Source organism: Nerophis lumbriciformis, linkage group LG22 (genome assembly GCF_033978685.3).
Source record: "Nerophis lumbriciformis linkage group LG22, RoL_Nlum_v2.1, whole genome shotgun sequence".
Classification (NCBI taxonomy): Eukaryota; Metazoa; Chordata; class Actinopteri; order Syngnathiformes; family Syngnathidae; genus Nerophis; species Nerophis lumbriciformis.
The window spans coordinates 15,321,348-15,330,924 of NC_084569.2; positions in this window are offsets into that span (position 1 = coordinate 15,321,348).

The window sequence follows — 9,577 nt, forward strand, 5'->3', positions numbered from 1 at the left end:
CCCCCCCACCCCTTTCACCGACATTGAGTTTAGTAAGACTCTACCCTGCACTTACACACACATCGTTGAGGTGTGTTTTGTTGTTCTTTACATGTTCCATTAACCTGATGATCTCTCCTATTGTGTGTCATATAGCTGAACAAGAAGTCTCCCATCTTTCATTCTGCAGTTGCATACATCATTCAGCCCTCCCAGAAAATACCCCCTCTCTGGTGTGTACATCTAGTGCAGGTACACAACTCTTGAATGCGGTATTATCCAAGAGTACACGCTCTACATGTTTGCAGATGGAGGGCTTTGTGTTTTTTTGAGTGCCTTTAATATGCTAATAAGCATCTTTAAAATGCACTTATGACAATCCCAGCATGGGAAAGTTTTATGTGACGATTGCCAAAAAAATGTTGATAAGATGGCTGGGAGTGATTTGGTATGTGCATGCATGTGTATTGTATTTGTAACCAGACAGAGCTTTCTAGTCTCATGAGAGGATGTTTTATTTGGTGCAACATTTTTAGATATGTCATTTTCCCACAGCCACCATCTATCCTCCCATCATCAGACCCAGACTAATTAAAAGGTCTGCTAACGGCGGGCTATACCACCTGCTTTAATTCCTGGCTTTTCCTTCTTTGGGGGTCTCAGCCAACTCAGGAGAAAACAAAAAAGTTCAACTGCTATTCACCAAACACAGCATGAGGGCCACTCGAGGTTTAATTGGACCATAATAAATCCAGATTATATGAGATAAAGTTGCAGTATTATGAGAATAAAATATATATTTTAGAAGGAAAAAGTCATATTTTACAAAACAATAGAGTCATCATAATGCTGAAAAAGACAGTTGTACAATTACCTTTTAAGTTTTTAATTTGACCATAAAAATTCTAAATTTAAGTTAACAAAACGATGAGAATGTATATTTGTATGTATATAATAATAATAATAATAATACAGTTTACTTATAAGGCGCCTTTCTGGGCACTCAAGGACACCGTACAAAATCAAAACAATAAAATCTAATTGGATAAAAACAACAACAAAGATAGATAAGATAAGATGATTACAATGAATAAGAAGTCAGGAATAGGTGTGTTTTGAGTCTTGATTTGAAGAGGGATATTGAGTGTAAGTTACGAAGGTCTGGTATATATATATATATATATATATATATATATATATATATATATATATATAGTGCAGGCCAAAAGTTTGGACACCCCTTCTCATTCAATGCGTTTTCTTTATTTTCATGACTATTTACATTTTAGATTGTCACTGAAGGCATCACAACTATGAATGAACACATGTGGAGTTATGTACTTAACAAAAAAAGGTGAAATAACTAAAAACATGTTTTATATTCTAGCTTTTTCAAAATAGCCACCATTTGCTCTGATTACTTTTTCGCACACTCTTGGCATTCTCTCCATGACCTCAAAATGGTTTTCACTTCACAGGTGTGCTTGAAGCTCATCGAGAGAATGCCAAAAGTGTGCAAAGCAGTAAATCAGAGCAAAGGGTGGCTATTTTGAAGAAACTAGAATATAAAACGTGTTTTCAGTTATGTCACCTTTTTTTGTTAAGTACATAACTCCACATGTGTTCATTCATAGCTTTGATGCCTTCAGTGACAATCTACAGTGTCATGAAAATAAAGAAAACACATTGAATGAGGAGAAGGTGTGTCCAACTTTCAGCCTGTACTAACATATATATATATATATATATATATATATATATATATATATATATATATATATATATATATATATACATACATATCCGTCCGTCTTATATCTTCTAAGATGCTCAGCCTTAATCATGACTCAATGAGGTCAGAGGTCGCCACCCGGGCTAGTTACAGGTGATTGAGCAACATTGGGGCTGATGGGATTGAAAGGTTAGGGATGAGAGAGGGTGTCGGTACTGAGGTCACAGGGGGGTGGAAATTGAGTCAAAAATTGGGTCAGGAGATCATCACAAGGTCCGGCTCAGTGGACTGCCACCTTTCTAATGGTCACGACAAAACGACTTGGTCGGCTGTCGTTAGGCTTCTTACAACATACTTGCCAACCCTCCCGAATTTTCCGGGAGACTCCCGAATTTCAGTGCCTCTCCCGAAAATCTCCCGGGACAACCATTCTCCCGAATTTCTCCCGATTTCCAGCCGGACAACAGGCATGCCCCCTCCAGGTCCATGCGGACCTTTCGTCACGTCCGCTTTTTTCCTCCATATAAACAGCGTGCCGGCCCAGTCACGTTATAACATCTACTGCTTTTGGAGAAGAACGAAGAAGAAACAGTCATGGCGACGACGAGTAAGAAGAAGAAGTACGCTTGCAAGTCATCAGAGAGGGTGTTCAGCATGGTTAGAAAAATAGTGACAGAGAATAGAACGAGGATGGACAATTCAACCCCAAACTCACTCCTTTCCTGCAAATTATATTTCACAGATGCTGCCCATACTTATGCTCCTTCAAAGGCTGTGCTACTGGCTGCAAAGTATTGCACTTTCAAATACAACAATGAGTAGAGGAGTGTTATGTGTGTGTATATGTGTACATAAATGAACACTGAAATTCAAGTATTTATTTTATTTATATATATATATATATATATATATATATATATATATATATATATATATATATATATATATATATATATATATATATATATATAATAAAATAAATATATATATATACAGTGTTGGCGCAATACAACCGTTGGCCAACAAAAAAGTAACCACAGAACACTATACGCCTATACGGTATAGTGTTCTGTGGTTACTTTTTGGTTGGCCAAGCGGACGTGACGACAGGCTGTCCCCATTCAGATCCGCACAAACCGGGAGGGGGCGTGCCTTAAGTCCGGCTGGAAATCGGCAGAAATTTGGAGAATGGTTGTCCCAGGGAGAGGCAGTGAAATTCGGGAGGGTTGGCAAGTATGAGATATTCTCACTTCTTTTCTTTTGTCGAGCACAAAGAAAAGAACATTTTAGTTAAATGTAAGTTGTGTCTTGGATCAAAGATCCCGTCTACTGCCCAAAACAACAATTCAAATCTGCCTGGTTAGGCTCTGTGTATGTCACGTGTGCCTTCCTTAGGTGAAGCCAGCTTTACAGCTATGTTGTTGATTGATTGATTGAAACTTTTATTAGTAGATTGCACAGTACAGTACATATTCCGTACAATTGACCACTAAATGGTAACACCCAAATACGTTTTTTAACTTGTTTAAGTCGGGGTCCAGATACAGATATATACTATCAAATATATACTAACATCATAATACAGTCATCACACAAGATAATCATCAGGGTATATACATTGAATTATTTACATTATTTACAATCCGGGGTGTGGGATATGGAGGGGGGGTGGTTAGGTTTGGTTGGTACCAACACTTCAGTCATCAATTGCATCATCAGAGAAATGGACATTGAAACAGTGTAGGACTGACTTGGTAGGATATGTACAGCAAGTAGTGGACACAGAGAGAGAGATCAGAAAGTATAAGAAAAAGTGTCTACATTTGATTATTTACAATCCGAAGAGGTATTATGTGGAAGGGAGGGTGTTAGTTTAGGGTTGTAGTTGCCTGGAGATGTTCTTTTAGTGCGGTTTTGAAGGAGGATAGAGATGCCCTTTCTTTTACACCTGTTGGGAGTGCATTCCATATTGAAGTGGCATAGAAAGAGAATGAGTTAAGACCTTTATTAGTTCGGAATCTGGGTTTAACGTGGTTAGTGTTAGTGTTAGTGTTAGTGTTATTATGCTGTTTGTTACTTATGTATGTTATGTTGCAGCTATTTAAAATAGTTTTGTCAATTTGTTCTGGCCTGAAATAAATTGGCCCTTTGAAACATATCTTTGTCTTTGTGTGTTGTATGTAGAGCACATTGCTTAGCAGAGTTCAGTGATGCAAATGTATGTCAAGTTGATCAACAGATTGTATTATTCTCCAGTGCAATAACAGTACTAAAATGAAGGCTAAAAGGGCATTAATGGGAGCTTTAAAAAAAAAAAGTAGAAGAAGTAACTAAATAGTTACTTTTCACAGTAACGCATTACTTTTTGGTGTAAGTAACTGAGTTAGTAACTGAGTTACTTTTGAAATAAAATAACTAGTAACTGTAACTAGTTACTGTTTTTCAGTAACTAACCCAACACTGTATATATATATAGCTAGTATTCACTGAAAGTCAAGTATTTCTTGTATTTATATATATATGAAATACTTGAATTTCAGTGAATTCTAGCTATAAATATACTCCTCCCCCTTAACCTAATAAAAGTTTCAATTAATCAATCAAACAACCCCCCCCCCCCCCCGGCCCCCCAATTTCCCGAATTCGGAGGTCTCAAGGTTGGCAAGTATGTCTTCCAATAATGTAATAGACGGGGACCATAGATATTTAGGAAGCACTCCTTCAATTCTTAAAAAACACACACAATGAATGCACCAGTTGGATTCCAGACGTCCTAAGAAACATCAGTTTCTGTCCTGTACTGTATCTACTTCTCGCCAACAAGACACGGTTTATTCAAGAGGAGACTGCGGGCAGCAAGAACATGGGGGGACTGCAGCAAAGTAGAGACAGTAGAGTAGGAGGTAATAGTGCAGCATCCGGGTTAAGCCATAGCTGAGAATGGGAAAATAGAAGCCTATGTCGGAAAGGAGACACATTTTATCTGAGATGAGAGGAGGAGCGCTCTAGCCAACTGGAGACGATGGAGTATTAAAATGGAAGGATCTGGGGTAAGCTAACGTCAATAGGGAGACACATTTGATCTGAGATAGACAGGGTTGCGGAGCTGGCGCTGGGCGCTGGGACGGACGGGCTTCACTGTGTCTTGGCTGAATGAGCAGGTATCGGACACGTCGGTCTCCTTAGACGCATCCTCGCTCGTCCATGCGGACTGGACACTGGCCGGGAGTTGGTGGGCGGCCGAGGGTGGAGTCGGCTCTCTTGATTGCTTTGTTGGGTCTGCTCCTGTCTCTGGCCATGCTCTCCCCAACCCAGCAGACGATGGCGTGGAACACCACCACAGTGTGTGTGGGTGTTGAAATTATGTTTTTGTTTGGTTGCGTGTCTACGCAAGGTGCAATCGTGTGTGCACAATGTATGTATATTATTGGTTGATTATTTTTGTTGTTGTTTTACTTTTGTGACTGTGTGTAGAAGTGGCACTGCTGAAGTGGCAGCTGGTTGCATCAGCTCTGCTCTTTTTCTTTTCTTTTCTCCTTTTCTGTAAGGGGCGCTGGAAGTTGGCAGAACCGTCAGCGATCCTGTTCTGTCTCCCTGTAATGTTTGTCTGCTCTTGAATGGGATTGTGCTGAAAATCTTAATTTCCCCTCGGGGATTAATAAAATACTCCTGATTCTGATTCTGATTTCTCCCCGTGACTATGTGGGTTCCCTCCGGCCTCCAAATACTTCCTCCCACCTTCAAAAACATGCACCTGGGGATTTACTGATTGGAAATGGATGGATTGATGGATGGAGACAAGGACTGCAGCTAAATGGAGACCATGGGGTATAACAATTAAAGCATCTGGGGTAAGCTCATGTTGGTACAAAATGCGGCTGCTAGACTTTTGACAAGAACAAGAAAGTTTGATCCTATTAGGCCTATATTGGCTCACCCGCACTGGCTGATTGTATTGTACCATATGTCTCGGCAAGGAATCTGTGTTCAAAGAACTCTGACTTTTTAGTGATTCCCAGAACCCAAAAAAAGTCTGCGGGCTATAGAGCGTTTTCTATTCGGGCTCCAGTACTCTGAAATGCCCTCCCGGTAACAGTTAGAGATGCTACCTCAATAGAAGCATTTAAGTCCCATCTTAAAACTCATTTGTATACTCTAGCCTTTAAATAGACCCCCCTTTTAGACCAGTTGATCTGCCGTTTCTTTTCTGCTCTGCCCCCTCTCCTTCGTGGAGAGGGGAGTCACAGATTCGGTGACCACAGATGAGACGCTAGCTGTCCAAAGTCGGGACCCAGGGTGGACCACTCATCTGTGCATCAGTTGGGGACGTCTCTGCACTGCTGATCCGTCTCCACTCAAGATGGTCTCCTGCTGGCCCCACTATGGACTGGACTCCCACTATTATGTTAGCTCCACTATGGACTGGACTCCCACAATATTATGCTAGATCCACTCGACGTCCATTGCACCGGTCGCCAGGGGGCGTTGGTCCCCACATCTGCGGTCCCCTCCAAGGTTTCTCATTGTCATCCCATTGGGTTGAGTTTTTTCTTGCCCTGATGTGGGATCTGAGCCGAGGATGTCGTTGTGGCTTGTGCAGCCCTTTGAGACACTCGTGATTTAGGGCTATATAAGTAAACTTTGATTGATTGATTGATAGAGAGACACATTTTAACCAAAAGGAGACCATGGAAAGCAAGAAAATGAGGGGAATGTAGACCACGAACAGCACGGTTTAGGATAAACTAATGCTCGCATGTGTGTTTATTATTGCAATTTTTAGTCTTGAATAATAACATTTAATGTAAACGTACATTTTATACCCTCACATTGTTTTATTTTCTTGTGATGACTTTGGCAGTGCAAGCATTACGTCGTGCTCTTCAGGAACAAAACCATACTCGTTTTCAATCAATCAATCAATCAATCAATCAATTAATTTCTTTTATTTAACCAGGTAAAGACTCATTGAGATTAAAATCTATTTTTCAAGAGCGACCTGACAAAGAGGGCTGCACAAACAAAGTTACAATAATAATTATAACAAGACAATACCACAGAACAACAGCAGTCAAACCTCAACAGGTCAAAAATAATTTAGAACGATTAAGTAATCATTACATTTAAAAGCAAGTACATTTCCCAAGAGAACTGACTTCTCGATCTTTTAAATTGGACTTAAACTCCCCCAAAGTGATCAATTCTGGTAGCCTCAGATCTTTCTAGATGTCATTCCATGACCAGGGAGCAGCATGAATGCCTTTTTCCAATTTCTGTGTTTGCTCTAGGAACCAACATGTGGAGGACTTCCTGTCAGCGTAGGTTGTAATGACTGGAGTCTCTACACACAAAGGAACACAGCTAGGTGGTGACGAGTCCAAGAAGACATTTATATATAAAAACTATCCATCGAGAAAGTATTCGGGCAGTTAAAGATGGACAGTTTGCCTTTGCATACAGAGTACAGTGGTGGACAAGATTTCCACAATCAGTAATAAAACGTAAGGCACAGTGATATACAGTGTCTAGTTTTTTCAAGTAAGTGCCAGGTGCATTCATAAAAAGCAAGTCTCCATAATCAAATAAAGGAATACAGGTGGATAAGATCAGATATTTCCTAACTTTTAGGGAAAAAAAAGACTTATTTCTGAAAAAGAAACCCAATTTAATTTTAAGCTTAGAGACAAGCTTTTCTACGTGTGCTTTAAAAGACATCTCTCGTCAAAAATAATTCCTAAGTACAAACCCCGATTCCATATGAGTTGGGAAATTGTGTTAGATGTAAATATAAACGGAATACAATGATTTGCAAATCATTTTCAACCCATATTTTGCAAATAATCATTAACTTTAGAATTTGATGCCAGCAACATGTGACAAAGAAGTTGGGAAAGGTGGCAATAAATACTGATAAAGTTGAGGAATGCTCATCAAACACTTATTTGGAACATCCCACAGGTGTGCAGGCTAATTGGGAACAGGTGGGTGCCATGATTGGGTATAAAAGTAGATTCCATGAAATGCTCAGTCATTCACAAACAAGGATGGGGCGAGGGTCACCACTTTGTCAGCAAATGCATGAGCAAATTGTTGAACAGTTTAAGAAAAACCTTTCTCAACCAGCTATTGCAAGGAATTTAGGGATTTCACTATCTACGGTCCGTAATATCAAAGGGTTCAGAGAATCTGGAGAAATCACTGCACATAAGCAGCTAAGCCCGTGACCTTCGATCCCTCAGGCTGTACTGCATCAACAAGCGACATCAGTGTGTAAAGGATATCATCACATGTGCTCAGGAACACTTCAGAAACCCACTGTCAGTAACTACAATTGGTCGCTACATCTGTAAGTGCAAGTTAAAGCTCTCCTATGCAAGGCGAAAACCGTTTATCAACAACACCCAGAAACGCCGTCGGCTTCGCTGGGCCTGAGCTCATCTAAGATGGACTGATACAAAGTGGAAAAGTGTTCTGTGGTCTGACGAGTCCACATTTCAAATTGTTTTTGGAAACTGTGGACGTCGTGTCCTCCGGACCAAAGAGGAAAAGAACCATCCGGATTGTTATAGGCGCAAAGTTGAAAAGCCAGCATCTGTGATGGTATGGGGGTGTATTAGTGCCCAAGACATGGGTAACTTACACATCTGTGAAGGCGCCATTAATGCTGAAAGGTACATACAGGTTTTGGAGAAACATATGTTGCCATCCAAGCAACGTTACCATGGACACCCCTGCTTATTTCAGCAAGACAATGCCAAGCCACGTGTTACATCAACGTGGCTTCATAGTAAAAGAGTGCGAGTACTAGACTGGCCTGCCTGTAGTCCAGACCTGTCTCCCATTGAAAATGTGTGGCGCATTATGAAGCCTAAAATACCACAACGGAGACCCCTGGACTGTTGAACAACTTAAGCTGTACATCAAGCAAGAATGGGAAAGAATTCCACCTGAGAAGCTTAAAAAAATGTGTCTTCTCAGTTGTGTTGTTAAAAGGAAAGGCCATATAACATAGTGGTGAACATGCCCTTTCCCAACTACTTTGGCACGTGTTGCAGCCATGAAATTCTAAGTTAATTATTATTTGCAAAAAAAAAATAAAGTTTATGAGTTTGAACATCAAATATCTTGTCTTTGTAGTGCATTCAATTGAATATGGGTTGAAAAGGATTTGCAAATCATTGTATTCCGTTTATATTTACATCTAACACAATTTCCCAACTCATATGGAAACGGGGTTTGCACTTATATGTCGTGACCAACTCAAGCTAGACCCCATGAGTAGTCAATATTTTAGGGATGGTCAAAGGCAGCCGTTTGCCGTTTGAGAATAACATCACCTTAGATTTGTCTGCATTTAGCACTGGCCTATGTTGGGTAAGCTGGGACTGAACAACATCAAAAGCAGACTGCAAGAGTTCAAGGGGAATGAACAATATATGACCGCATCATCTGCATAGAAATGGAATGCAGCATCTGATATTCACGTAAACGGAGAACAACAGCGGTCCTAATATTGAACCCTGTGGTACGCCCTTTAAAACAGGGAGGAATGATGAAGAAGACCCAGCAAACTGGACACATTGTGTTCTATCAGAAAGGTAATTAGAAAACCCGTTAACAGCATGCCCAGATACGCCAATCCTGTGCAATCGATCTGCTAAAATCGTATGGTTGACCATGTCAAACGCCTTTGACAGTCCAATGCTCCAATAATGTCATTCACAACTTTAATGGCAGCGGTTATCGTGCTGTGACGTTTCCTAAAGCCTGCCTGATGTTCTGATAGAAGACCGTGGTTGTCTAAAAATTCTTTAAAGGGGAACATTATCACAATTACAGAAGGGTTAAAACCATTAAAAATCAGTC